We start from the raw sequence: 17,368 nt of genomic DNA on the forward strand, positions 1-17,368 counted from the left end.
CCAGCGGCGCCGCCGCAACTGGTCCCAGGATTTGGCTTCTCCTACCGCCCATTTGAATAGTTGCACCGTCTGCTCATGCCATTGCGCAGGCATGCGCGTTCTTTCCTCCATAGTCGACTACATGAATATGATCTCTGCCATTAGCCCTAGCTCGAAATCAACACGACACTGCTAGATGCTGACATCCCTCGGCATTTGTCCCCTGAGATCGACTTGCGCCTCCGCCTTGTGCTGTGCCAGGCGCAGCTCCTTGGAACTTCTCTCCAATCGATGCGACGCTTCCTCGATCTGATTTGCCCTTGCTGCCCACCACCTGAAATTCAGCCTGGCATGTCCTCCGGCGCCACTGATCTGTGATTCGTGAGCAATGGACCCCCTCTAAAACACATGTGGGTTTCGCTCAAAGGCGGTAGTGCTGCGGGCCGCAGCGAGAGGGCAGCCCACGGGATCCTAGGATCTAAGGGATTATCCATGGCGGGATCCTCCATGGCAGGATCCAGTGAGCGAGCCGAGGAGGCGAGCCTAGGCGCTGGGAGATCCCTATGAGGCTAAGATAAATATAGTACTACTCCACTCCGTCCATATTTAAATACAAAGGCCACCAACAGTAGCCCTGGCAAAAATAGATTGTGCTGCTAGCGTCCTGGTTTATTGGCCCCCTTTTTTGTGCAACTTTTTATGACATGCATAAATATTATGTTACTTACAAATATGGTCAAAAATTGGCACAAAATATGAAGGAGACCAATGGAAGTACTCGCACCCCATGATTTAAGTACTCGCATGCGCGTAGTGGAGTACTAATGTCTTTCTTCCGCCCTCACGCCCACTCAATTTGCATGCGCTGTATTAATTGACCATCAATGAAATGAAGGACTTTACACGCGTCAAATTATCACATGGGGTGGATCTTCGTACAAAAATGCATCGCCCTGTGTACGCATGTGCGTGCGAGGGAATGAGTGCGTGCGTGGCGTGCGTGCACATCTTCGCTTCGTGCATGTACCGCCAGTGTGGCTTAGAGAGGACAAGTACATTCTTCTGGAAGCAGCAACACGTCACTATGATCAATCCACACAAGGAGGTCACGACAACGCCTCCACATGTGCCACGTAGCTTCATGAACTGTAAGAGAGACATTGTGTAGCGTGCCATTGGAATTCTAATTTACATGTTTGCACATACTCAAAGTACTAGTAAGGTACACGTGCATTGCACGCATTAGATTTGGCAACCAAATTATGAATAAATACCACACTATAGCATGTAAGCTCTGAGTCATATACGCCTGATGTAGACCTTTGTTTAATTTTTATAGTTCATCTCATTCAAAATAAATTAGTTTTTATAAAAAAGATAGGGCCTCTTTGATTCATAGGATTTCGAAAATGCGGGAATAGGAAAAACATGGGATTAGAGTGGAATGTCGTCTTGAATCCTATAGGATTGTACGACTGTTTGATTGTGCATAGAAAAAACGCAGGATTCTTTCAAAGTGGTTTGAGTGGAGGGGATGTTTCCTATGAAATCTAGTGCAAATGAATCCTATGGAAAATTTTCTATGGTTTACAAACCTACGAATCAAACAACCAAGATATGGAAAATTCCTAAGGATTAGATCCTCCAAAATTCCTTTGAGAATCCTCTGAATCAAAGAAGCCCTTAATCTATTTTATGATTCATGGAATTGTGCGTTGTAAAGCATAAAGTAGAAACAAATAATGGCAATTAAACTAGAAAAAAAGTTTGGGCAGTTATGATATGGAAGATTCTAGAACAAAGGAGAAGCACTTGTGTTGTGAGGTTTGTCCATTATCCTTAAGTTCAACCATGGTGTCTGGTAGATTGTACATGTGGCAAAATCCGGTGGGGGCTAGAAGATGGTGCGAGGGGCCAAGTGGTGGGAGACTATGAAGGAGTGCACAAGTGCGAGATCGATATTTGAAGAGAGGGGGCGAGAACGTGCGATGTTGCGCGCAGTGGCGGAGCCATGAAAAATAAATGAGCTAGGGGGCCAAGCATTGCTAATCCTTTACGATGAGGGCCAATTCATCAACTTAAACCATTTTACCAGCAATTGTCTAATGATCACATTCATATTAGCCTCGATATATAGTGATGTTAGGGGGGGCAGGGCCCTTGCTGCCCCTGTCTTCGCCAGTGTGCGTGCGTCTGAGAGATGAAGTGGAGGCATGGATGATGAGAGGGGGACGTTGGGTATATAATTAATGTGGGTGTATTAGCTATGTAATCCTATATAGAGAGGTATAGATTGATCGATGTGGACGTGGGAAAGAGGGTGAGACCTCATGAGATATATAGATTGATCGGTTTGTGTGGAAAATTGTGAAAGACCTAGCTATATATACACACACATAGGGGAACATCGATCATTGCGCATGCACGTGAGAGATAAAGAATGCCGGATATGATGTGGAGGGGGAGGTGTGTGTGTGTGTGTGTGTGCATGCATGGGAGACCGACCTGAAGAAAAAGATTGCATGTGTGCGATGGATAATGCCGACTGGTACTGTATGTGCATGCATGCATGAGAGAAAGTTAATGGTACAATTATAAAGATAAGATGACTGTGTGGGCGTAAAAGACTAGGTGCCATCATAATCAATGTAAAGTAGAATTCAAATATTTGAATAAGAGATCATGATGTTTGAAACCCATGCATGCATGAATATAACTGAGATATGCATGGTGTGGTTTGGAAACGAGCATGTTGTACTGTATACACATTGAACAAGGTCAGACTGATTTGTATTTGAGATATCGATGGCAGACATCGTTTGGCCACATTGCATCCGTGCATGGACACACTATTCTAATTGGAGATGATGGGTGGCTTTCGCTTCACATATCTATATCTATACCCCTATATATATTATATTATATTTTTTTATATAGTGTGCGGATAACTTTAACTTTGAAAGATGGTCGTTGGATGAGCCCAATCCAATGGTGCAGAGATGGCAAATTTGAGCACAACTGGCCGTTGGCTATCATCTAGATTCCACCAGATTTTTCCACATGTACAATCTAGAAGACTCCATGGTTGAACTTAAGCATAATGCACAAACCTCAAAACACAAGCCCTTCTTCTTTGTTCTAGAATCTTCCGTATCAGAATTGCCCAAATGTTTTTTTACATGATTTGCCATTATTTGTTTTTACTTTATGCCTTACAATGCACAATTCCGTGAATCTTAAAATAAATTAGCTTTCATATAAAAACTAGATGATTTTGAATGAAATGAACAATAAAAATTAAACGAACATCTACATCATGCATATATGACTCAAAGCTTACATGCTATAATGTGGTATTTATTCAGAATTTGGTTGCCAAATCTCATGCGTGCAATGCACGTGTACCTTACTAGTCTAAATGGTGTTTGTTGTGTGTGTGTGTGTTGTGCTTGTTAAACACATTGTACATAGTATATCATACATGGTTTAGATTCCGAACATCTAGCTAGAGCATACATGTACTATGATTTGAATTCAACATAAAATCTATACATATATTTGAATTTGAGATCGTATGTAGATGTAGCTCGTATTTATATAGGAATTTACTTCTCCTATATTCATGTCATGTGTTGTGAAGATAATATTTAGATGGTTGTATAACTAACCTGAGTACAATCCCATTCAAACAGGGAAAATGTACTCAAATTTAGTCCATATGCTAGGCAACACACATTTTTTTTATTGTTCAGGGAAGTGAAAATTGTTTTGGTACTGTACCCGTTATGTTTGTTGTCCTGATTTTTTTGTTTTTTTGTTGTATTTGAATGCATTTCTAGTAATATAGTAAAACGGGACATAGCTCTCTCTAGTGATGAGGTGCGAATTATCTTTTTTTTGGGTACACATTAAGCTTGTTCTCCCGAAATTTCAAGCCGTGCCTTGTTATGCCGAAATTTCAAGCTAGCATCCCTCTCTATCGTGCTGCGAAACTCCCGCCTCTTCAACCCGCGCCTTGTTACCCTGAAATATTTAAGATATATCTTCGTCTCGTTGTGCTCCGACAACTCCCTCCATCTCAACCCACACCTTGCTATTCCAAAATTACAACTGTCGGTGTTCTGGGAACGGGGGTCCCAGACTTGCCTGCCTGCGGCCCATGGCGTGGCTAACCCAGCAGGCCGTACGTCCCGCCTTCACCAATGAGGCACCCAAGACCCTCGCGAGGCGGATGACGCAAGACCTCCTCTAGAGCGGCCTAGCTAGGCAGGCTCACGAGGAGCGGAGATATCAAGGCGGGGCAAACCTCGCGAGGCTCTCGTGACGTGAGCTATGACGATCGACGCCAGGCGGGCGCCAGGCAGGCGCCAGCGCGCGCAGCGTCCTTGTTTCCTCTTAGGTGCAAAGGGGGCAAGCGCAACCGCGGGGTACCGAGGCCTCAGGAAAATGTTGCCATTTCGATGCAACAAGACCAAGACCATGGACTGCAAGACAGAGGTCATTCTGGAGCCCAAGACGGCGTCACCACCAGAGCTTTGTGCAGGCGAAGACTACTTTTGTCAGGATAGCTCATACTAGTTGTCCCCCTTCAAATTAGCCCGCCATTGTTTGCTCTGTTCCCGCTCGATATTTGGGAAGAGGACCAGAGCCTCTATAAATAGGACTAGCCACCAAAGGAAAAGAGAGGCCAGAGAGACACACAAGTTCATACGCACAAGAACACCTCAACCTCAGGAGGCAGTTCTTCCTTTGTATTGTTCATCATCAACCCAAGAGGCAATCCACCACCACCACACTGGAGAAGGGTATTACACCACAACGGTGGCCCGAACCAGTATAAACCCTGTGTCTTTCTGTGTTGCGAGTTCGTCGAGTTCGTCCGCAAGATCCTAGCGAGTTAGAGCGTAGATTGGTAGGAGGGAAAGACTTCGCGCGCACCCCAGTGTTTGAACCTTAAGGGTAGCCGGAACCCCACATCCGACATTTGGCGCGCCAGGTAGGGGTGCGCCAGATCTTCCTTTTCCGTCAGTCCGTCGCTCTGTCGTCTCCATGTTGGAAGCTCCCCATGCTCGAGCTGAGCGTCGGGCCGCCCTCGCCGCCCGCGTCGCTCAGACGGCTCCCATCGGCGGGCCGCCTCGTCGTTCTCCGTCCCCCGCTGCCAACGCTGCCACCGGCCCGGTGGGGAACGAGCAGTAGGCGTCCTTGCTGCATCCTTCAGTGCAGCGGGATGGCTGTACCGCTACTCCATCACTCACCCCTGCTGGTTCTTCGTCCCATGCGCACCATGCTCCCATGGAAGCACGGGCCGCGCTCATCGCGGCAAACGAGCTCATGCGTTACTGCCACGTCGACGACCTCTATGAGGAGTGGCTCGACCGCGTCGCCGAGCTTGTCCGTGCCGCAGGGGGCTCTCTGACGTCGTCCCACTCTCTGCCTCCCCCTCAAAAGCCGCGGGCGACGGGGCTCATTGCGTGCCTCCACCGCCTCGTACCCAAGACAGTGCCTTGGCACCAAGGCGCGCGCCTCCGCAGCGTGATCCACCGCGCCTAGTGCCCGCGCGTGAAGAAAGGAGCTGCTAAGAAATCCCGCGGCCGCGAGAAGCTGCACCGGCGCTCCCTGCACCACCTCGTCAAGACCACGTGCCGCCTGCCGTGGCGCACCGCGGACCTCGCCAAGACCAAGCTCCGCCTCAGAAGCGGGCCCCGGCGACCATCACTGGCTGCCGTGCCTTCACCCTCAAGTTGCGTAGCGTCGCCTGGACAGGCAAGTTCAAGCCAGATCTACCTCCTCGATATGACGGCACCGTCGACCCCGCAGAGTTCCTGCAGCTCTATGAGCTAAGCATCGAAGCGGCTAACGGTGACGAAAAAGTCATGGCGAACTGGTTTCCCATGGCTCTCAAGGATGGGGCCCGCTCCTGGCTCCTGAACCTGCAGCACGGCTCGATCTCCTCCTGGGATGAGATGTGCGACCGCTTTGTCGAAAACTTCCAGAGCACTCGCGACCGCCCACCGGCCGCGGGCGATCTACGCCGCATCAAGCAACAGCCAGGAGAGACCCTCCATAAGTACATCCAGCGCTTCAACAACACACGCCTCAAGATCCCCAAGATCACGGACGAAGCCATCATCTCCGCGTTCTCAGAAGACGTCTGTGACGTCAAGATGAAGGAAGAGCTGGCTATCCACGAAGAGCTTTGCACATCTCAGGAGCTGTTCAACCTGGCGACCAAGTGCGCAAGAGCTGAGGAGGGGGCGCCACTCTCTCCTTGAGCTGCCAGCTACAGGAGTGGAGGAGAAGAAGGCCAAGGCCAAGGACGTGAAGCGCAAGGACGTAGTAGTGCTCGCAGTGGAGCCCGACACCAAGTGGGGTAGAGATCAGCCCGAGTCATCCAAGAACGGCCGCCCGTTTTGCGCCTTCCACAACCTGAACACCCACAGCACCAGTGACTGTAAAGAGCTCAGAGCCATTCGGGAAGGACGCTTCGGTCGACGCCCCGAGCGCAACGACCTGGGCTACGGCCGCGGAGGCGGACGCTGGGACGACCATGGCCTGCGCCAGGAGTGGCGCGACCGGCCTCGTAATGACCGCTGGCAGGACCAACCTCGCGAGGGCGCCTGGAGGGATCCACCTCATGAGGATCGCCCCCAGGGCAATGCCGGTCTTCCCCCATTGCCGCCACCGAGAAGGAACGATGACCACGACCAGGACGAGGGGGCTGGGGGCTTCCAGGAGCCACGTGTGATTGCTTGCATCTTAGGCGATGCTCAGGCCCCAGCCTCTCAGCACATCTTCAAATAGTTCGCTCGCAAGGTGAACGCGATGCTCCCCAAGCTCGAGGCCACGCGCCAGCTTAGGTGGTCCCATTGCGCCATCACCTTTAGCTTGGCAGACCAGCTCAAGTGCGCAGCCACCGCTGGCACCCTACCGATGCTATGCTCCCCAGTCATCAGCAATCTGCAAGTCACCAAGACTCTCATCAATGGTGGCGCGGGGCTCAACGTCCTGTCCGTCGACACGTTCAACAACCTCCATGTGCCCTATGAGCAGCACCAGCCGACCAAGCCTTTCTCAAGAGTGGCCGACGGTTCCACCACACCGATAGGGCAGGTCCGCCTGCCCGTCACCTTCGGGGAGCGCAAGAGCTACCGCACCGAGCTCATCGACTTCGACATCGCGTGCATCCGCCTGCCGTACAATGCCATCCTCAGGTATCCAGCCCTAGCCAAGTTCATGGTAGTCACTCACCATGGCTACCACGTCCTCAAGATGCCAGGAAGCGGGGGAATCATCACGGTCCCATGTGAAGAAAGGGATGCGGTGTGCTCCCTTGAGCGCGCCTTCCAAGCTGCAGCAACCGACAACCCTGACAACAGAAGCGAAGGCCCTCTGGAGACCATCCCCAAGAAGAAGCTGTCGCGCCGCACAGGACCCCAAGAAGATGGCATCGTGTCAGGAGTCTCATCAGGATCAGCGCCCGCTCCGGGGGCGCCTCCCTCCACCGCATAGGAAAGCGCACCCAGCGCCCTCCTTCGGCAGGGCTCAGGGGCTCTCTCTTGGAGAGCCTCAGACCTTGCCAACCTCATGAGGGAGGTGCTTGGGCACCACTTGGAGGCGTGCCTCACGGCACACTTTCCTCAGGAGAGCACAGGGAAAGGAGTGCCCCCCCCCCCCGCTCAGGAGTTCATCACCAAGACCACCGAAGAACTGCAAGAAGCAAGGGCCATGCGTGGCCACGGGCGTTCACAAGGCGCAGCCCCCCATCCAGGCGAGGATGCCGGGCTGCGCGCCTGGATCGACATCCGAGGGCTCAACAGGGCCGCATCTTAAGAATGATTCTGGCCATCACGTGCGGGCCGCTGTGAGGGTCCACCACACAGCTACGTTTGCATGCCCTTCGGCTTGTCGAGCGCGGCGTCAGCCTATCAGCACAACATGAGGCAAGTCCTGACGGCTCGGGAGGCCAGGTTCTGCGCCATTCCGGAGGAGATGAGGACGGTCTTCGGGGAACCCCCCGAGCCCCGAGAGCCTCCCGATGCTCAGGGTCCCGGTGGCTCATGAGGAGCCATTCCTTCAACGCGTGGCTTCAGCTGCACCATCTCTACTTCATCTACAGAACCAGGTGACATCTTCCAAGTTCATTTAAGCTGGGAGCGCCCCTCGGGCTGCATTATTCCCAGGCCACGTGGGTCCGTCCCTGTGGCATGTATCCCTTTTTGCTATGCCTTTAGCTTACCTTGTTGGGGGCGCCCCTCGGGCTGCATCATCCCCACGCCGCTCGGGCCAGACCTAGTGGCATGTATCTTCCTGCATTTATCCAAGTCGACCTGCTCTTCATGCTTAACCTTCCAACTGCTATCACTTGCTCGGTCACTGCCCGCCACGGGTCCGTTCACCCTATGCAATTCACTTGCACGTTAAAAGGGGGGCTCCTGAGCATCGCGACTCAGGAGCTCTTATTGGCTCTCCAGCCCTCACCCCCTGGCCTTGACCACGGCATCGAAACCTGGCATACCAGCGGTGGCTGAGCTCGCTCAGGGGCCAGGACCTGAGGATGTAGAGTGCTTGCATCTAACCGCCTTGTAGGAACATACAGTCACCAAGACTCAAGACCAGGCGCAACCCGCCTTGAGGTAGGGCCTCGTGAGTCCCGTGCTGGCTCACGAGTGCCCAGATACACCTTGCAGCCCTGCCAAGCAAGCCCCGTGTCAGGGCGGGGATGTACATGCCCCGGGGGCTCCTCCCGGAGGGGGACCCCCATCCCACGCCCAAGTTGAAGCTCCATGCTCCGTGTTGGCTGTCGACACTGCCGAGGAGCAGCTATGCCCCTGCACAAGCGGAAGCACTATGCTCCGCGCTCGTGATAAACAACTGAGGGCGACCCCACGGTCGCACCAACCTCAGGGAGCCCAGAGCTCAGCGCCCAGCCTCACGACGACGCCTCCCCTCGGGAGAGTCGCGCGAGGGGGATGGGCACGAGGGCTGCGCTCGGGTCATGCCCAAGCGCATGCCACCCAACCAGGTCCCTCGGACCTGGGCGTCGTGCATCCCTCCCGAGGCCTCGGTGAGGGTAGGTATGGAAATGTTTGAACGTCAAGGGGGACTCCTGAGCATCGCGACTCAGGAGCCTAACTAGTCTCGTAGCCCCTCACTCCTTGGTCCGTCCTGGTCTCCAGTCGGCCCAATGGCGGTTGAGGTATGCGCGGGGCTGGGCTCTGCCGACGTAGAACATTAATCTATCCTCATGAACTCTCCCTATATGATGTTCGCACGTCAAGGGGGACTCCTGAGCATTGCGACTCAGGAGCCTAACTGGTCACGTAGCCCCTCACTCCTTGGACCGTCCTGGTCTTTGGTCGGCCCAATGGCGGTTGAGGTATGCGCGGGGTCGAGCTCTGCTGACGCAGAACAAAGCAAATAGGAAGGAAAATGCAAAATCTCGAAGCAAATATTACAAGCATATTGTTCTCACAATACCAAATGAAAAGTCTAAACGCCTCCACAAGGCCCGATGTATGTCGTGGGAATAAAACAGGAAGGATAGCCGCAGGTCACCCCTGGATGTCGCCGTCGCCTGCGGAAGGTGCTTCCCCGTGGGCAACGATGTTCTCACCTTCACCACCAGCCGCAAGATCCGCGCCATCGCCAGACAGAAGATCGGAGACAAAGCCGCAGAACTTCCCTAGCAAAACCTTCACTTGACCATGAACAGCTACGGCAGCGGCTTCGCAGAGGTCTTCAGCCATAGGCTCTAGCAGCTCGTCAAGGCAGGCATTGGGGTCGCGGAGGTGCAGATGGCTGAGGACGCTAGTCAGCGCGGCTGAAGACAGAACATGAGCTTCTGCCTCCGCCATTGGACCGAGGCCCTCAACGACCTCCTCAAGTGCCTTCACAATGAGAGGAAGTAGCTGGGCGGGGCCGTCCTCGTCAGTGTCCAGCAGCCTCTCCAGGTTGTGCTCGTAGAGTGTCCTCAGTGCCTTGCGAGATCTCTTCTTGAGATCGGCGAAGGCCACACGGTCTTCGACCAGGACTCGCACCTTGACGGCAAGATTGGCCTCCTTCGCCCCCATCTTCTGCTCCAGCTCTTCCAACCGGGTGCGCTCGGCAGCCTGCTCCTTCCCCAGCTCCGCCAGCTCAGCATCATGGTTCTTGACAGCCTCCTCCCGGGCCTTCATCTCCTTCTCCTCTGATTGGCGGTGGCGCACCTCTTCAGCATGCTTGTCGCGCATGCTCTGCAACTCGCCCTCCAGCGCTTGGCAGCCGTCGCGGGTGGCCTGGGTGTCTTTCAGCGCCACCTCACGATCGGCTGCAGCACCGACGGCCCCTTGCTTCTCCCTCTCGAAAGCCGCAACAGCCTGGCCCAGCGCCATGTGTACCGCCAGGTCAGAGTGAAGCCAGTCGGAGGCCAACTCCAGACATCCGGCCACCAGGCCGCGGGTCAGCGCTCAAGAGATCCGCCTGCAGTTGGGTCATCTCTGAAAAGGCATGCTCCAAGATGGCACCAGGAGCAAAGGAACCAAGGAGTGGAGGTGCAGCAGTAGGAGGAAGTGGCGCCGTCACCAGGGCTTGGGAGACCGCGGGCCCCGAAGCAGCAGGGACCTCGTCAGCCGCGCCAAGCACCAGCACCTCCCATGATCGCAGGTAATGATGGATTCCCTTGCATGTCGCAGGGACTTGACAAGTCGTGCAGTCACCGAGGCAGCGTGGGGAAGTGGAGACGCCCATGTCCAATCAACCGCCATGCGTCAACCAAGGTCGCAGGCTTTGGAGGCCCGCGGTGCTCCAAACTTGACCCTTGGCTTCGCCGCGAAGCCAAGCCCGCGCGCACCTTGGTCCCGGGGGCTACTATCGGCGTTCTGGGAATGGGGGTCCCCAGACTTGCCTACCTGCGGCCCATGGCGTGGCTAAGCCAGCAGGCCGTACGTCCCACCTTCACCAACGAGGCACCCAAGACCCTCGCGAGGGGCCAAGCCTCGCGAGGCAGACGATGCAAGACCTCCTCTGGAGCGGCCTAGCCAGGCAGGCTCACGAGGAGCAATGATATCAAGGTGGTGCAAACCTCACGAGGCTCTCGTGACGTGAGCCTTGACGATCGACACCAGGCAGGCGCCAGGCGGGCGCCAGCGCGCGCAGGGTCCTTGTTTCCTCTTTGGTGCAAAGGGGGAAAGCGTAGCCGCGGGGTACCGAGGCCTCAGGCAAAGGTTGCCATTTTGGTGCAACAAGACCAAGACCATGGACTGCAAGATAGAGGTCATTGTGGAGCCCAAGATGGCATCACCACCAGAGCTTTGTGCAGGCGAAGACTACTTTTGTTAGGATAGCTCGTACTAGTTGTCCCCCTTCAAATTATCCCACCATTGTTGGCTCCCTTCCCGCTCGATATTTGGGAAAAGGACCAGGGCCTCTATAAATAGGACTAGCCACCAAAGGAAAAGAGAGGCTGGAGAGACACACAAATTCATACGCACGAGAACACCTCAACCTCAGGAGGCAGTTCTTCCTTTGTACTGTTCATAATCAGCCCAAGAGGCAATCCACCACCACCACACTGGAGTAGGGTATTACACCACAACAGTGGCCCGAACCAGTATAAACCCTGTGTCTTTCTATGTGCGAGTTCGTCCGCAAGATCCTAGCGAGTTAGAGCATAGATTGGTAGGAGGTAAAGACTTCGTGCGCACCCCAGTGTTCGAACCTTAAGGGTAGCCAGAACCCCACATCCGACAACAGTGCGTGCGAAAACTCCCACCTCCTGTGAAATCCCGACACACGTGTTGGATTTTGGGTTCTGGCTGACCCTTGAGGTTCGAACACTAGGGTGCGCGCGGAGATCTCTCCCCTACCGATCTACGTCCGATCCTATCCTGCGAACTAAGATGAAAATAATGAACAACACAAGAGACACGAGGTTTATACTGGTTCGGGCCACCGTTGTGGTGTAATACCCTACTCCAGTGTGTGGTGTGGTGGATTGCCTCTGGGGCTGATGATGGACAGTACAGGGGAAGAACAGCCTCACGAGGGATGTTCTTGAGCTGGTGCATTCTACTTAGTCTCTACTGGGTTTCTCCCTCCCTTCTCTCTCTCTCTCTCTCTCGCTCTTTCCTTCCCTTTGTGGAGGCTAGCTCTATTTATAGAGGCCCTGGGCCTCTCCCGGAATAATTGAGCGGGAAGGGCGCCAACAATTGGCCATTTTGAAAGAGAACATCCAGTACAAGTTATCCTGACCAAAGGTGGTCTTCGGCTGCCAAAAGCACTGGTGATGACGCCGTCTTGGGCTCCACGGTGACCTCCGTCCAGCCGTCCGACTGGTCTTGGTCTCGTTGCACCGGAATGGTAACCTTTGCCTGATACCTTGGCCTGTGCTTGCCCCTTTGCACCAAAGGGGAAACAAGGACCCTGCGCAGGCCGGCGCCCGCCTGGCCTTGATCGTCATGGCTTGCGTCATGGGATCCTCGCGAGGTACCCGTGCATTGATCTCTCCGCCTCCTCGCGAGCCTGCCTAATGAGGCCGCTCTTGAGGAAGCTTCCTGTCGTCCGCCCCGCGAGGCTTGGCCCCTCGCGAGGGTCTTGAGCTTGGGCTGATGAAGATGGGCCGCGCTGGGCCCCCACCTGAGCCACGCCGCAGGCAGGCAAGTCTGGGGACCCCCGTTCCCAGAACGCCGACAGTAGCCCCCGGGCCCAAGGTGCGCGCAGGCTTGGCTTAGCAGAGAAGCGAGGGGGCAATCGCGAAGCGCCGCGGGCCCTAACAGCCTGCGGCCTTGGGCGTCGCATGGCGGTTGATTGGGCGTGGGCGTCTGCGCTTCCCCACGACGCCTCGACAACTACACGACTGACAAAAGGGGGTGCCCTGGCCAGGCTTACTTGCCCTGCTCTCGTCCGTCTTGCCCTAGATCCCCTTTCTCGCTCTCCTTCCTCTTGCTCCCGAAATCCTCCAGATCCGTCTCAATCCTTCGCATCCGGCACGCCATGGCACCTCGCAAGTCCCCGGCTGATGCTTGGTACTCGTCGGCCCTGGAATCCCCGAATTTGTTGGAGAAGAACCTCGCCCTCGCGCGCCTGATGACGATGGCGCAGGGCAGCGAGGGGGCGACTGTGCTCAAGGTCGGACCTGACCAGCCTGAGGGCAAGGGGAGCACCTTCTACCCGTTCTTCATGAGCGCCATTGTCGCCAGTCTAGTGCCTCCTTTATCTGAGTTCTTCCATGCCGTTCTCCGCCAATACAACTTGCAGGCTCTGCATCTCCACCCCAACTCTGTCCTTCTCCTGGCGATTTTCGCCTACTATTGCGAGGCTCATGTTGGTGTGAAGCCCTTGGTGGCCTTGCCGCGCCACTTTTTCTCCCTCCGGGTTTTTGGTGCTCAGGTCTCCGCATGCGCGAGCTTCATTGCATACTCTAGCTCCAACGCCATCTCGAAGCCTGGGAAGAGGATCGAAGGCTACCGGAGCAAGTGGGTCATGATGGATGTCGGGTGCCTCCACCCTCGTCTGGTATTGCCCACGGGGCAACCTAGGTCCGTTGACGCATGGTCCCGCGCGGAGCTCGTCGACCCTCGCGCGAAGGCGGTGTTGAGGAGGATGAACGCGGACCTGAGGCCAAGCAATTTGGGGCGGCGGAGCTGACCGGGGCCACGCTCCTGAGGGAGTTCTTGGAGCACCGGGTGGCTCCGCTCCAGGAGCACTCGCTCCCACTGTGGAGGCTTGGATGAGCAGATGCCGCCCTGCGCCTGAGCTCCGAGGCCCTGACCGACGAAGATCTGGCTGCGGCCCTCCATTCCTTGGTTGGGGAGACGTGGCGAGCCCGGTGGGCGCCCCCGTCCCCCTGTTCCTTCGTGACGACTGGGAGTAGGTGGTGAACGCCATGCCCACCTTCAACGGTGAGGGGCTGGTGCCTGCGGCAGCTCTCGAAGATCTGGCAGTCCTGGCGATGGTGAACTTGTCCTCCGGCAGCTCCAGCGGGGGAAAGGGGGAAGAAGAGGCAGAGGAGGAAGTGTCCGACTCAGAGGAGACTGGCGAGGATTGGGGGGAGTCCTTCCCTCGGTGCAGGTCCTAGGCCCTCCGCTCCATGCCGGACGATGATGAGGCCAGCGCCAAGCGAGGAGGGGGAGCTCTTCCTAGGTCACGAGGAAAGGCAAGTCGAGCCTGGTTCCCACAGGGTCTGCTCTGGTTCCTGGGGGTCCAAGGCCAGCTCCATCCCTCCTGACGCGCCTTCTGCTTCCTGGCCCCCCAAGGCTGACCCCCGCTGTAGGCTCTCGGGCTTCAAGTTTGGCCGAAGGTTGCTTGAGTCCACGGACGACATCCAGTAAGTGCTCGATTCATGCTCTGCTTGGTTTCTGCCGCTGAGGCTTGACGTTTGCGCTCTTTTACCAGGCCGGCACCTGCGGCCAAGAGGTTGAAAGAGGCTTCTGCGGCCCTGCTTGGGGTGAATCCGTCTGCCGGGGCGACGCCTTCGGCTGTTGGGGGAGAGGACGGTGAGGCCCGCGCCTCTCTGACCCAACCGCCCTGGCGAGGCCAACTGGGGCACCCCGGCGAGGAGTCAGCCCCCGTGGCCCCGCTGGACCTAGAGTCGACTGTGCCCGACGATGCCGCCGTGGCGCCCAAAGCTCAGGAGGTCCCTTCCTGCCAAGCCATGGTTATGCTGCCATCTTCTCCGCCTGCTCCATAGGTTCTTGTCTCTTCTGCTCCCTCCACCGCTGTCCTGGACCAGGTTGCCAACGAGCTGAGCCAACTGCGGGAGGATCTCCTGAGCGCGGACCCTCATCTGGTGGCCGGGCGCCTGGAGTTGGCCTCTGGCTGGGCTAGTTCTGCTGCCTCCGTCCGAGCGGTGTTGAGCCAGGCCGTGTCGTCCTCCGACGAGGAGATGCGGGTCGCTAACCATGCCAAGGCCGAGTCTCCTGGTAGACAGCATGCAGACACGAGCACTTCTTCTTCGGCCGGGAGAGGTCGGGGGAAGCCGAAGAGGGGTGCATCTAGAGGTGGACGTGGCGGTGGGAGAGGCAGGAAGCATGTTGCGCCTTCCTCGCCGCCACCCCTGCTGTTTCTCCGGACCACGGAGTGCTCCTTCTCAGGTGGACCCATCAGACTTGGACCTGTCTCAAACTCCGGTCCACGAGCCTCGGGCCGACGAGCCTCGGGTCGCTGAGCCTTCGCCCCAGGAGACTCGGGCCCCAGAGTTTTCGTCCCAGGAGACTCGGGCCCCGGAGTCTTCATCCCACGTGACTCCAGAGACTCGGGCCCCGGAGTCTTCGTCCCACGTGACTCCGGAGACTAGTGGCCATGTTGATGGCGAGGAGACCAGCTGGTCTAACAATAGTTTTAGCGAGGGTGAGCTAGTTGAGTAGGGCAAGAAGGTCTACCAGCATGGTGGTACGAAGCTCCCGGCCATGACAGCGACCCGCGATCAGAGGTTTTTGATTGAGCCTAACAGGGAGAAGTAAGTGCACTTATTCTTTTTTAACCTTTATCCTTCATGTTTCTTCAAATTAATATCTAATGTGTTGGCCTTGTCATACTACAGGGGTTGGATATATGCCGATGGTGTCCGCAGGCCCAACCAGGTCCTTGGTGCCCTTATAACAATATACAAATCTCCTCTCCTAAAGCCTTCAAAGAATTTGGAATTGTCAGCTTCCATGATCACAACACAACGACACTTGCCAAAGACAACAACCATATCAAGATCACAAAGCATTGAGACAGATATGAGGTTGAACCCTAAGGACTTGACAAGCATGACTTTTGTCCATGTGTCGATATTTTGAGATTGCAACCTTACCTAGACCCAATACCTTGCTTTTGCCTTTGTTAGCGTAGGTGATATGCTTTAGATGTGATGGAGATAAAACAAAGTCCATCAATAAGCTCCTATCACCAGTCATGTGATTTGTACATCCACTATCGAGGACCCACTTAGTGGCTTTGGGTTGATCATCCTGCAGATGAATTAGTGCAGCTTATGAACTCATATACTTCATCAGTGAAGAATATGATATCAATTTCATCAGATCAGTTTCATCAAGCAATAGAACAGATAAAACAGTATGAGGACGTGAGAAATGAGATTTCATTTCTTCATGATTAGCTTGCGTCCTTTCAAGCATATTCAGGTCTCCAGCAAATTCTTCAGACATTTAAGTTCATCTGGAGACCTGACCCTGCATAAGAGATTAGTTCTTTTTCTTTACCACCCACATCTGAAGGGGTGGCAAAGAGTTCATCATTCCGTGAGCTCCATAAGAGAAAGGTGGCATAGATGCCAATCCACTTCGTTTCACATAAGAAGGGTTAGTGTAAGCATAAAAGTAAGCAGAGACATTCTTCGAGGATTTATGAACATAATGATTTGAAGAATAATGCACATATCCATAATCCTTAGATCTTCCCTGCGAAATAGAAGGGTTATCATGATGATGTTCATATGAGGACTTTGATTCTTTTGAGGAATTTGATCCATGTGAGGAATTTGGTCCGTATGAGGACTTGGATCCATATGAAGAATTTGGTCCATATGAAGAGTTTGATCTGGAGTACCTATTCTTCACAGGTGGTGTCATGATGACATTCACCTGAAGACTTTCAAGGCACCTTTTGTGAACCCAGATTTTCTTCATAGGGGAACCGTTCATGTAGTTAGTGCCAACATATCTAGCAAATACTTCACCATTCTGATTTTTGAATAGTTTATAGTTGGATTCAAATGACTCATCAGAAGAATATGAAGATTCACATGTGAAGCCAGATAAAGTAGATGGATCCACTGAAGGTCCCTTTGCAGCAACCCATGAGGTTTTGGCATACTGCTCAGGTTTCTAGTAGGTCCCATCAGCATTGAGTTTCCTCTCAAAGGCAATACCCTCTTTCCTAGGGTTCCTGTTGAGGATCTGCTTATTATGCACATCACAAAGAGCCTGATGCCCTCTGAGGCTTTTTTACATGCATGTCATATACAATTCCTTCATCCCTGCATGGTCAGCGTAGCATCCTTAGATGAGGAATTAGTGATAGCAGAGACAGTTGAAGAATTTGTAACATTAGAAGCATTTGAACATTCAGGTGAATAATTAGCAGATTCACGTTCAATGCATTTCAAACATGGAGGAATAAATTCTTCCTGAGTAGCGCTGATTTGTTGAGAAAGTAATGAATCACGCTCCTTCTAAAGATCTTCATAACTCACTCTTAACTATTCAAGATCTTGCTTTCTTTGAAAATCATAAGAAAGCTTCTCATGATCAGATAAGAGAATGTTATGATGACTCTGAAGGTTATCAAACTTAGTCCGAAGTCTCTGAAGATTTTCAGTCAAAGTTTTAGTGCGATCCATTTCATCGCCCAACATATCATCGCTTTTGTCTAGCATATTTTGAACCTTTTCAAGAGCCTTTTGTTG

The sequence above is a fragment of the Triticum urartu genome, chromosome 6A (assembly GCF_056163025.1).
Source record: "Triticum urartu cultivar PI428250 chromosome 6A, HENAU_Tu73, whole genome shotgun sequence".
Lineage (NCBI taxonomy): Eukaryota > Viridiplantae > Streptophyta > Magnoliopsida > Poales > Poaceae > Triticum > Triticum urartu.